We start from the raw sequence: 11,394 nt of genomic DNA on the forward strand, positions 1-11,394 counted from the left end.
CCCTCCTCTTTATAGTTTTCCTTTTCACTGATTTCGCCTTTACTTGGCCCTCGATAGATAAAAAGAGAGCAAAGGAAAAAAAAGGTAAAGTACACTGTACCTCTACTTGCCTGGTGTGTGCGTGCGTGTGTATCTCTCTATGCTTGTTTTTTTTTGTTTTTTCCCCCGTCACCCTTCTTCTTCCTTTTTATTGTTGTCTCTTGGTACTGTGCTTTCCACGTCGTTGCCATTGGTGGGTCTGTGTACGTGTACCTTTTTTTTCTGTATGCTTTCTCCCTCTTTTTCGTTTTGTTTTGTCCCCCCCCCTCCTCCCCTGTGAACTAGTTTCAGGTGCGTCTCAGTTGCGCCTGTGTGTGTGCATGCATAGGTGTGCGCGTGATGTGGATGTAAACCATCACCCTCCCCCTCCCTTTTCAGGTGGTTGCATCACTGTCATCCATGTTTTTTTTTTGTGTGTGTATGTGTGTGTCTTTTCCATTTTTTGTGTGTGTCCCTTTACTGACTTTCTTTGCCGAACACCTTTACCCACTCATCTCCTGCGGATGCTGCTTGTCCTCTCTGTCCGTGTCTCCGCGTGGTCTATAGGTATTCTGATGTCGCTCATTCGTTGCCTTTCCTTCCAGCGTTCTGTATACCGCTGCCTTTTGTTGACGTTGTGTGTGTGTTGTGTGTGTGTGCTTTGTTGTGTTGACCCCCTCACATGTTTGTGGGTGCCGTCTCTGTCGATTTTTTGTGCTCCTCCACGTTTTTTCTATTCCATCTCGTTTTCTTTCTCTCTTCGCCTGTTTCTATCGCCGCGTGCGTAATGTGTTGCTTCGTCGCTGCTTTTCTAGTACAACTCCAGCGTTCTTATTCCCGAGAGCGCTCCTCATACACGGAGAGAGAGAGAGACAGAGACGCAGAGTATCATCACACACGCACACACACACAGGAGGGCTGTCCGGACAAGACCGAACGGGCTCGTCTGAAACACCTCCACAGATGCGCACCATGCATGCAGTACCATGCCTACACAGGCACGTGCACACACACACACACAATGCACGCACAGAAGAATGCAGGGGCAAACCTCGCAGAAAGAGATGACGGTACAAGAATATGAAGTACATCGCACTCTGAAGTGCGCGAGGCTTGATGTCGTCACAGTGCCTCTTGTCTTGACTTCTTTCTCTCTCTCCCCATCCCCGCGCGCGTGCGATAGATTTCTATTACTTTATCACACGTTTTCTCTTCGTGCCACCTACTTTGTTCTTGGTTTCGTTGGACCTCTCGCTTTGTCTTAGCGTTTCGCTTGCTGGCTTCTTTCTGTTCTGTCTTCTCTTATTCTTCTCTAAGATACATCTACACGATGGTGCTCAGCTCGTGCTCCCTCTTCCGTTTTCTTTTTCTGCCTTTGTGCCTCCCCACTATTTTTTTTTCGCTGTGTTTCTTCGCCTCGTGTTTTTTTTGGGTGTATCTTCTCCCCGTTGCTGTGTTCATTGCATTTTCTGTCTCTTCTCTCCTCCCCCCCTCTCCCTCCGACCCCCACCGGGTCCCTCACATTTTCACTTCTCCCCGCTCCCTTTCCGTTTCTCCCACCCACCCATCTTTTGCTCCTCTTCCCTCTTTCACCACTTAAAGCTGAGTCTTTTTTACGTGTGCGTCCATTGTGTGTGTGTGTGTGTGTGTGTGCTTGCGTGTGCTTTTTATTTGTTTTATTATTTCCGGGAGATGGCGTGTCGGTGTGTAAGTCCTTGTCGTTGTGTGGCAACGGCGCTGTCGTCACAGCCATCACCACCAACTCCACATATACGTCTTGGGAGCGTTGTTGCGTGCTTTTTGCGTGCATGTGTGTGTGTGCCACCGGTGAGTTGATGCACCAGCTCACACTCCGCCCCCCCCCTCCCTTCCTCCCTCCCCCCGGCGCGCCGTCTTTCTTTTTTTTCGTTTCAGTGGCTGCTGTTGTTAACGTTTTGCCGGTGTGGCTGGACAAGAGCGCGTCAATGCGGTCCTGTCACCGCTTCACTTTTTTGACAAGAAAAACAGAGATGTAAGATAAAAGGGCGCGGAGAGCGCAAAACTCAGTATACGGGTAAGCAGCACATGGCTACCCTCCCCCTCCCCTTTTGTGTCTTCTCAGCGCCCCCCCCCCCACTGCCAACACGCTCACTCAAACGGACTCAACCACGTAATCCCCCGAAAGAGGAAAAAAACGGATCAAGGAGCGAAGAAACAAAAAGAAACAGGAAATGACTTTTGAAATGGGACGCCTCTCCTCTCTTATTCCCGGCAGGGGCGGGCGAGAGGCACCGCGGCTACGGAAACGGAGCAAGAGAGACGGAAGTGCAAGAGGGGAAAACTAGGCGAGGAAGAAGAGCAGCATGAGCTGGGGGAGGGGGAAGGGGAGGGGCAATGAGAGCGCTTTTTCTACACCCAGCCCAACCCCGCTGACCCCACCCCTGCTTCTCACACCTCCCCCCACCCCACCCCAATCTCCTGGCTTGCACCTACTTTCCATAGAACTACCACCTATTGCCTGACCGCCACTAGAAGCTCATATTACCTACCTACCCCCGTCTTATGTCGAATCTGTTGTTTGTTTAAGTTGTCCCTGGACCACCACCACCACCACCCCATCACCGCCGCCGCCGCCAACCCCACGCATCTTGGAAAAGCCAGGGGAGCAATGCGGCATCGTGTGCTGTTGGAAATGCGGGTTCACGTGCGGTTTCCTTCTGAGAGCGTGTGTGTGCGTGCGTGTGTGTGTGTGTCCAGGTGCATATTTTTTCTTTCCTTTCCAAACTGCGTACTTCGTTCTCTTTTTTTTTCCTCTTCCGTGTTTATTTTCGAGTGTTTGACTCCCTCTCCTCCCTCTCTCCTGTTTCTAGTACTGTAGCTCGTGTCTACTGCATTTTGCTTTCCTCGCGCTCTCTCTTGTGTGTTTTCTTTTAGCGACAAGGCCCGTATGTGTGTACACGTGCGGATGTCAGCGGTGTACACAAGAAGGGAAAGGGCGAGGTGCGTCTTCTGCCTTTCTTTCTTCTTCCTTACCCCACCCCCTTTCCTTTGTCACCGCTGCCCTCGAGATGTTGATGAGAGGGACCCCCTCCCTCTTTGCCAACCCACGTACGCGCACGCCTGCTCCTTTTTTTTCTCTCCTCACTTGTACCCCTCAAAGTCCCCGGGTTCGTCTACCTCCTCGCCTTTCTCCACCCCTCATGTGAGTCTTTTTTCTTTTCTCCGTTACCACCAAAGCCACGCATGTATCATGGCTGCCGTCACACGGACGGAACTTAGCGCCGCGAACCACCTCGTGCTTTTGCTCTTACTCTTCCCCACCGTGCAAGAAACAGCAGAGGGAGAGGCAGGAGAGACCGGAGACGCGACAGTGTATGTCTATGTGTCTGTGTGTGTGTGTGTGTGTCAGCAGTAAACAAATTCATAATCCACATGAAGGGAAGACCCCCTCCAAAAGCAACAGCAAATTGCCGAAGTAACGACCAGGTTAATCGAATCGCTTCGTCCTCATCGTATGGGGGGCGGCTTCTCTTTATTTGCGTGGTTTGTGTGTGTGTGTGTGTGTGTGTGTGTGTGTGTGTTTATTTTTGAAGTGCCGCGCTCCGTGTCTGTTCATCTACGCTAAAAGCTGGGAAAAAAAAGAAAGAAAGGGAAAGACACATGCATGCACTCGGTGCTCTGAAAATAGCGGCAAGTGGAAAGAAAGGAGCGGAGGCCTTTGTGAAGCTGAAGGGGAACAACGCGGCAGGAAGTAGTGGAGCAAATAAAAAGAAGAGCGAAAAAGCACTTTTAGGCACTTGTCGCTGCACGTAAAGTGAAGCACACAGAGGAGGTTTCAGCGTCAACGATATTATCAGTGCCCTCAATCCCTTCCCTCTCCTCTCAGTCTCCATGATGTCTCTGACGACTCTCGCTCAGGCCCCTCTGGCTCCCCACCACCCACTCGCCACACTTCGATACTCTTCCCGACTCTAACTCTTCGTGAACGGAGGGGAGGTCTTCTTTTGCTATTGTTGTTCCTGCGTCTGGCATCTCTGTTTCTCCTTTGAGTGTGCGTGCGTGTGTGTGTCTGTGTGTGTGCTCCCTTATTTCCTACATCTCTCAGCCTCTTCTTTTTTCTTTCCCCCCTTGCACCTTTTTGTTTTCTCTCTTTTTCCTTGTGAAGGAAAACACCGCCTGTTTTCGTGTATGTGCGCCTGTGTAGGTGCCACTGCATCTTGAGTTGGTATTCGGGTGCCTAACTCTTTGTCTGTCCTGTCTTACCTATGTTGCTCTACTTGCTTGCGTGTATGTGTCTGGATCTGTGTTGCGTTGTCTTTCTGTGGGTGTATGTGTGTGAGTGTGTGTGTGTCCCCCACTCCTCTCCCTCCCGCCCCCCTCCCGCCACCGCCACCGCACTCTTCAGTGTTCCTTCCTGATCTTTGTTTTTTTTGTTCAGTTTTGCCAAATCTCTCCCGTTCGCCCTTCTCGTGTTGGCTGTGGTCGTTGTGGTCGTTTGCTTGTGCTGTTCTGTATAGATCCCCTCCCCGGTGCTTTCCCCTCTTTTTGTGTGTGTGTGTCGTTGTTGGATTGTGCCCCCCCCGTCACCCCTATTTCTTTTTCGCTTGCTTCTCTCTTCTTCCCCCCCCCCCAGATGCGTCTTTGGGGAACCCTGTATCATTGCAACCCTTTCTTGCAGTGTGCTCGTTTTCCTTTTGTGCAGTATTGTGTGTTTCCCCACCACAGGCCCACTGCCTTTTCTTTTTCTTTGATGTGCTTGTCCGTTGGTGACTTGTCGGTGTGGGTTCGCTTGTGTATGCGTGTGTATGTAGGTGTGCCTGTCTCTGTCTGTCTCTGGCCCCCCCCCCGCCCGGCCGTCCCCCCCCTCCTCTCTCTCCCGCTTACCTACCTCATCCCTCACCACCTGTACTTCAAGGTTGTGTCTCCTCACTCCCCCTCCCCTCTATCTCTTATACTAACAAGTCACCACCACCCACCAACACCGCCACCGTCCCTAGAAATCAGACGTGCATGTTTCCGCCTTTATGTGTGCGGTGGCCACTCCCCGTCTCTGTTTTTCTTCCTGCTTTTTTTTTGGTTTTCCACTTGTTTATCGATCAAATGCGGCCTTATTGTGGTCGCCGTTTTTTTTTTCTTGGCTCTCTCGCCGTTGAGAACATACGCGCACAAACACGCGTGTGCGTGTGCGTGTGTGTGCGGCAGCTGCTAGGACAAGAGGGGAGGAGCAACGAGAAGGGAAACCAGAACAGCAACGAAAACAAAGGAGAAACGCGAAAAAAAAGGCACCGGGAAAGCACATTTTTCTTGTGCGCTTGTTTTTTTTTCTTTCTTTGTATTCCCTCTCTCATCTACCGCCTCGAAGGAGGTTACATGAACCTGTCTGTCCGTGCGACGCACACACACACACATTCTGCGCACACACGCAAGCATAAACAATTTACTCTCCTTTATACTGAAGGTAACGATGCGAAGGGGAGTAGGGTACGCTGGTGGCCAGTGGATGTTGACGATGTTTGTTTGTTTTTCTTGTGTGTGTGTGTGTTTTTGCCGTTGTATTTTTGTTTGGATAAGTCAGAGAAAATGGAAGAGTTGCAGGTAAGCACACACATGCACAGTCCACGACCCAATGCCAAGTGGTTCTCTGGACATCTAATGCTAAACGTGAATCTCTTCCCCATCTGTGTGTGTGTGTATGTAGATGCAGACGTATTTCAACGCCACTCGAAACAAAGCAAGCGACAAAAAGCCGTTTGTACGTTTTTTTTCTCTCTCTCCTCCTCCTCTTCCCTTTTTTCAATGGCTCATGCATATTCATTGCTCGTCACCGCGTACATCCCGACTTCCTTGTCCATCTTGCTCTCTGTTTATGACGTTCTATGTAAGTGAGTGCTTGCTCTTTTCTCCGCTGTTTCCCCCCCCTGTTTTTCGTCCCTCATCAACTCTATGTTTGTGTGTGTGTGTGTGGTGTGTGTGTGTGTGTGTGATCGGCTTTGACAATCCCCTCTGCACTTTCTTTTGTCGCACTTGTGTATGTGTGTGTGTGTGTTATCTTCTTTTTGTGTGTCGTTGTCCCCAACCCTCCTTCGAGTGAATTGCAATCCTCGGCGTCTTCGACGTGTTTTCGATGGTGCAGTTTTAGCATTGCAGCGCGTGGGTCTGCGTCTGGCGCGTTCTTCTCTGTGATCTTTCTCATCGACGCACACGGGCACAGACAGGCACACATGCGCGAAGCGGTATTTACCCCTGTGCGCTCCGTCTCTCCTCACTTCCCTTTCTTCCATTTTTTTTCGTTCGTTTGACCTTCAACAAATGAACGCCAAAACATGGAACACAGACGCGCGCATGCGCCTGCACCGGTAAGGGGGAGTACACTGATGCGCTTCTTTTGTTTTTTTTGTCTTGACGGAGAACAGAAGAGGAAGAACAGGAAAAGCTCCGCTAGACACACGACCTGGCTCGAAGTCAGACGTCTACTCCCAGACGAGGTTTTAGCCGTAGTGCGATAGAGGTAGGGTGAGCTGCGGCTGTGTGCTTCTGCTTGTTGACGCGTTCATCATATAATGGCACGTTGGCGAAAGAGCGAAAGAAAAAAAAATGGGGGAAAAGGAAAGGGATGAAAAGAGAACTCTGACCAGACCCCCCTCCGTCCCTCTCCTGAATACGTTTGGCTTTTCTCTTTGACGTGCACTCTTTGCTCTTGTGTATATATGTATATATATATATATGTGTGTGTATATGTGTGCACATGTATATATATATACACATATACACACATATACACATATATATACATGTATGTGTGTGTGTGCGTGTGTGTGTGCGCGCGCAGATAAGGAGACGAAAAAAAAAAGTCTGCGCACAGGTGTTTGCGTGCACGATTTTGCGCTCTGTGCTGTGTTGCCGTGTAATTTGCCACGCACGAATCGAGAAGGAAAACAACACTCTTTTTTTTTCCTCTCCCCCTCCCCCACTCAAGCCCTCATCACAGCAACACCAACAAAAAAAAAAAAACAAAGAGAATGAGGAGACCACCAAGAGCGACAATGCTGTTTATTTTTCCCCCTTTTCACTTGTTAGATTTTCTCTCTCCTTTTCTTGTTCCCCCACCCACCCCCGACTCCCTTCTTCTCTCGCAGTCTCTCTCTCTCTATCACTCATCACCACTATGCTTCACCTCTGTGTGTGCGTATGTGTGTCCTTGGTTTTCTTCGCTGTCACTTTCGGGCAACGCCTCATTACGAGAGAGGATACTGCCAGGTCTTCGCCTCTCCCTTTCTCTGCCTTGTTTTCCCTCCACGAACTTCATGGCGTCATCATATCCGCAGAGAGACGTCCGCAGTTTGCTGCCTTTTCGCTTTTCCTTCTTCTCTTCGGCTACTCACTGCCTTTGAGTACATCTGTCTGCCTCCAAGCCGCATCCATGCTTGTGTGCGTGTGTGTTGTGCGCTTGCACGATGCGCATTAATCTGCAAAGCACGGCTGAATTCACTGTTGGCGTGCCGAGAAGCGAGTGTATCTAGAGCTTCTATTCTTGTCTTTGGCTCGAACGTTTCACAGAAACAACAGCATCAGGCCATGCTAGTTACCCAGCCGCGCATGACAATCCCATTCGGCTGTACTGTGCCTGCCGCCTCTTCCCCCTTTCCTCCCTTGTGCACGTTACACACACACACACACACAGACGTGCACATCTATGGGACCTGAACCACCGACACCACTCTCCTTCTCCTGCGCCTCCTCCTCTCTCCCTTTCCACCATTCATACAGGAAACGGCCGGCAGCTCACTTTCTCAGCCGTCGCCCTGTCCGTCTTCCGTTTTTTTTTCACACCACCTCCGCCCCGCATCGGCAGACATCGCCAGTGTTCGCCAACGATCTCGCAAATGGGGTCGGCTGCGAAGGGAGAAGAGACGCGCTACCATCAATGAGTCGCGGCGCCCTCTCCTCTCGTATCGCTGATCGCGGTGTGCCACTATGACGCTGAAGACACGAAGGCCGGGTGCGCTGAAACTGTCGGATCGGTCGCCATACGGGCCGCAGGGGGCTCCATTTATTTCTCCGCCGACCAGACCAAAGCGAAGGGGCTGTTGCAAGGCCGCGGTTGCGCTGGGGCAGTGCACGATGCCACCGGTGAGAACACCACCGCGCTCGACGAAGCCAGCACAGAAGCGCGCCATCACCAAACCGCCCATTGTGTCAATGGGCACCTGCGGAAAACATGCGGACCAGAAGCCCGGGGAGGCAACGCAAGCCCGACGACGACCGGGCGAGACGAAGCCGAACAACACCCACCCCCGTTTCCCAATAAGCAAAGGAATGGAAAAACTCCAAGGCAGCGCACATGATGAGACTCTTTTTCGCTGCCACTGAGCGCCCCATGCGTGGGGCGGCACGTGATGCACACATGGATACACTACACTGTAGAACTGTCGTTTCTCTGACGGTGCTGCGCCCCCCTGCCCCTCCCCCCTGTCTCCTCCCCCCCCCCCGCGCGCGCCGCGATATCGAGGTCTTCGTGTACCCCGTGCGCCCCCACTCGTGGCACACACATGGGGAATGGTCAAGACCGAGACACGCCACCGCCGCACACCATGCGCAGTCCCATTTCGCTCGTCCCGCTCCGCACCGTTGAGCTGCCGTCGATGAACAATGGGCCGAGACGTGCGCGCGCCCCGCTAGACACCCTGCCCCCGCCCCCTCGTGCGCGCCGCAGCGCACATGATGAGACTCTTTTTCGCTGCCACTGAGCGCCCCATGCGTGGGGCGGCACGTGATGCACACATGGATACACTACACTGTAGAACTGTCGTTTCTCTGACGGTGCTGCGCCCCCCTGCCCCTCCCCCCTGTCTCCTCCCCCCCCCCGCGCGCGCCGCGATATCGAGGTCTTCGTGTACCCCGTGCGCCCCCACTCGTGGCACACACATGGGGAATGGTCAAGACCGAGACACGCCACCGCCGCACACCATGCGCAGTCCCATTTCGCTCGTCCCGCTCCGCACCGTTGAGCTGCCGTCGATGAACAATGGGCCGAGACGTGCGCGCGCCCCGCTAGACACCCTGCCCCCGCCCCCTCGTGCGCGCCGCAGCGCACATGATGAGACTCTTTTTCGCTGCCACTGAGCGCCCCATGCGTGGGGCGGCACGTGATGCACACATGGATACACTACACTGTAGAACTGTCGTTTCTCTGACGGTGCTGCGCCCCCCTGCCCCTCCCCCCTGTCTCCTCCCCCCCCCCCGCGCGCGCCGCGATATCGAGGTCTTCGTGTACCCCGTGCGCCCTCACCGGTGACTAAAGCAGCTGAGGCGCTAGTTTTCTCGCGCAGAGGTCGTGGGGCATTGTCGCGGTATATGTTTGGGCTTCTTGTTCGGTGTAAAGGCGAGAGAATGAGGATTAAACGTCGAAGTTGCGGAGGGCAGAGGCGCAGGGGCCTTCGTTTTTTATCAAAGGTGCAAGTGTTTATGTTACCGCAAGGTGAGGGAGAGACGTTACATGCATGTCCGTGCTCCGTCTCGCGAGGCGGAATCATTGAAAGTGGGGACAACGGATAAGGAAAAGATAATGTGCGTATTTAGGAACGGAAACCCGCACATATGTGTGGGACGTTTGCCTATTGTCTGCTGACGAAGGGAACCTCTGGGTGTGTGCCTGCATTTCTCGGCGGCACAACTCTGGGCGCGTCAGTTGACATGTAGGCCCATGCACAAAACGGTAACACGCCCGCGATCTGCGGAAAAGACACGCCAGAAAGCGAAACAAATATCCGGACGAGAGAGAAGTAATGGGTCGTGCGTAGGGGTGATAGCAGCATTCCTCCGCTCTCCTCCCCCTCCTGTGTTGTCGTTTCTTCCGTCTGAATCCTGGCGGAAACGACGCAGCGTTGCCTGCGGCGCTGCGATCCCTGCTCGATGCTGCGCGGGCCCTCTCGACGACCACGCATACGTATGGAATAACAATGACCCTCATCTCCCTTCATTTCACACACACACTCTGTCACTCTACCTGCTTACTCCTGATTTACATGCAAACATCACGCACACATACACACAACTGCACATGTGGCACCGGTAGATCTCTCGTCATTCTCCCTCCCGTTTTTCTCTCTTCTTTTCTACCTTTCAAGCTCCTTTTTCCTTTTCCTCATCTTAGCTTTCCCTGTTCAGGTTCAGCTCCTCCCTCTACCGGCCCCAACTCCCCTCCCCCGACCCTGCAGGACTCTCTCCCTGACTGGCCTCTATCCCCTTCCCCTCCCCCACTCTCGTCGGTGTGATTCTTTGTTCTTCGTTTGTCTTCCTTTTGGTTCTTCCTCGCGCTCAATTCCGTTTTGATTTTCGGTGGTTGTGCTTGTTCTCCTCTCGCCCACCCACACCCCCTCCCCCTTTTCTGCTCCCTCTGCCGTTGCCGGCTCACAGCCGCAGACGTGTGTATCGGTGTGTACGCGTGCGGGGCCGTCGGAAGAAGAAACGAAAATAAGGAAGAGAGAGCAAAACACACGTGGGTGGTTTTTATGTCGAGTTGTTTTCTCTACTCCGCCACTTCCACGCGTCTTTACTTCGTTGTTCCCCCCCCCCTTCCCCTTCCCCTTCTTTGTCTGTCTTCCGCTCTCGCTCCTTGAGCGCCTCTCTTTCTGTTCTGTTGGTCGTGTGCGGAGCGTCCTACCGTGCTCCCCACCCCCTCCCCTTTGCTCGTGTGAACGTCCGTGCGCGTAGCCCCAGCGACGGTCTCTCTTGCGACCCAACGAAAAGCACGAAGGAGCCGGCAAGAGAAGGAGAAAGAGCCAAGCAAGCACGGCACGCGACACCCAGGGTGGTCCGCGTTGTTGTTGTTTTGCGGTTGCCTTTTTGGTGTTATGTTTCGAGGCACTTCTTCATCTTTCTTCTCAAAATACTTGCTCTGATACGGTTCCTCACTTCTGTTGCTGCTACAGCTACCCCCGTCCTCCCCTCCCGCCTTCCATTTTCTTCTTTGCTCGGCATCGTTGCGGTTGGACACCACTCACGTCACTCGTCACGTCAGAGTTCATTCTCTCGAAGCCAGGCACAGGAAAGACGCAGCCGCGCCACGCTACTCGCTCCTTTCGCTTACCCTTGTACTTGTGTCAAGGTCCTCGTTGGTACTGTGGCATCGCACGACACTCCTTTACCGGCACCAGAGCAGAAACCAAAGGGAAAAAGGGAACCACAACATCCATAGGGAAAACAGCAACCAAGGCCCGCAGCGCTATCCTTCTCTGTGAAAGTTGCGTGGTTTGATCGGACGGACAAACAACCAAGCGAGAGGGCCTCAACGCAAGTGACACGGCGAGAGCTCGACTGCAACACGAGTGGAAAGAAACGCACACGACAGCCCCCTCTCTCACACGTAGACGCGTATACGCACCAAGAACACACACA

This window comes from Leishmania mexicana, chromosome 32, assembly GCF_000234665.1.
Source record: "Leishmania mexicana MHOM/GT/2001/U1103 complete genome, chromosome 32".
NCBI lineage: Eukaryota > Euglenozoa > Kinetoplastea > Trypanosomatida > Trypanosomatidae > Leishmania > Leishmania mexicana.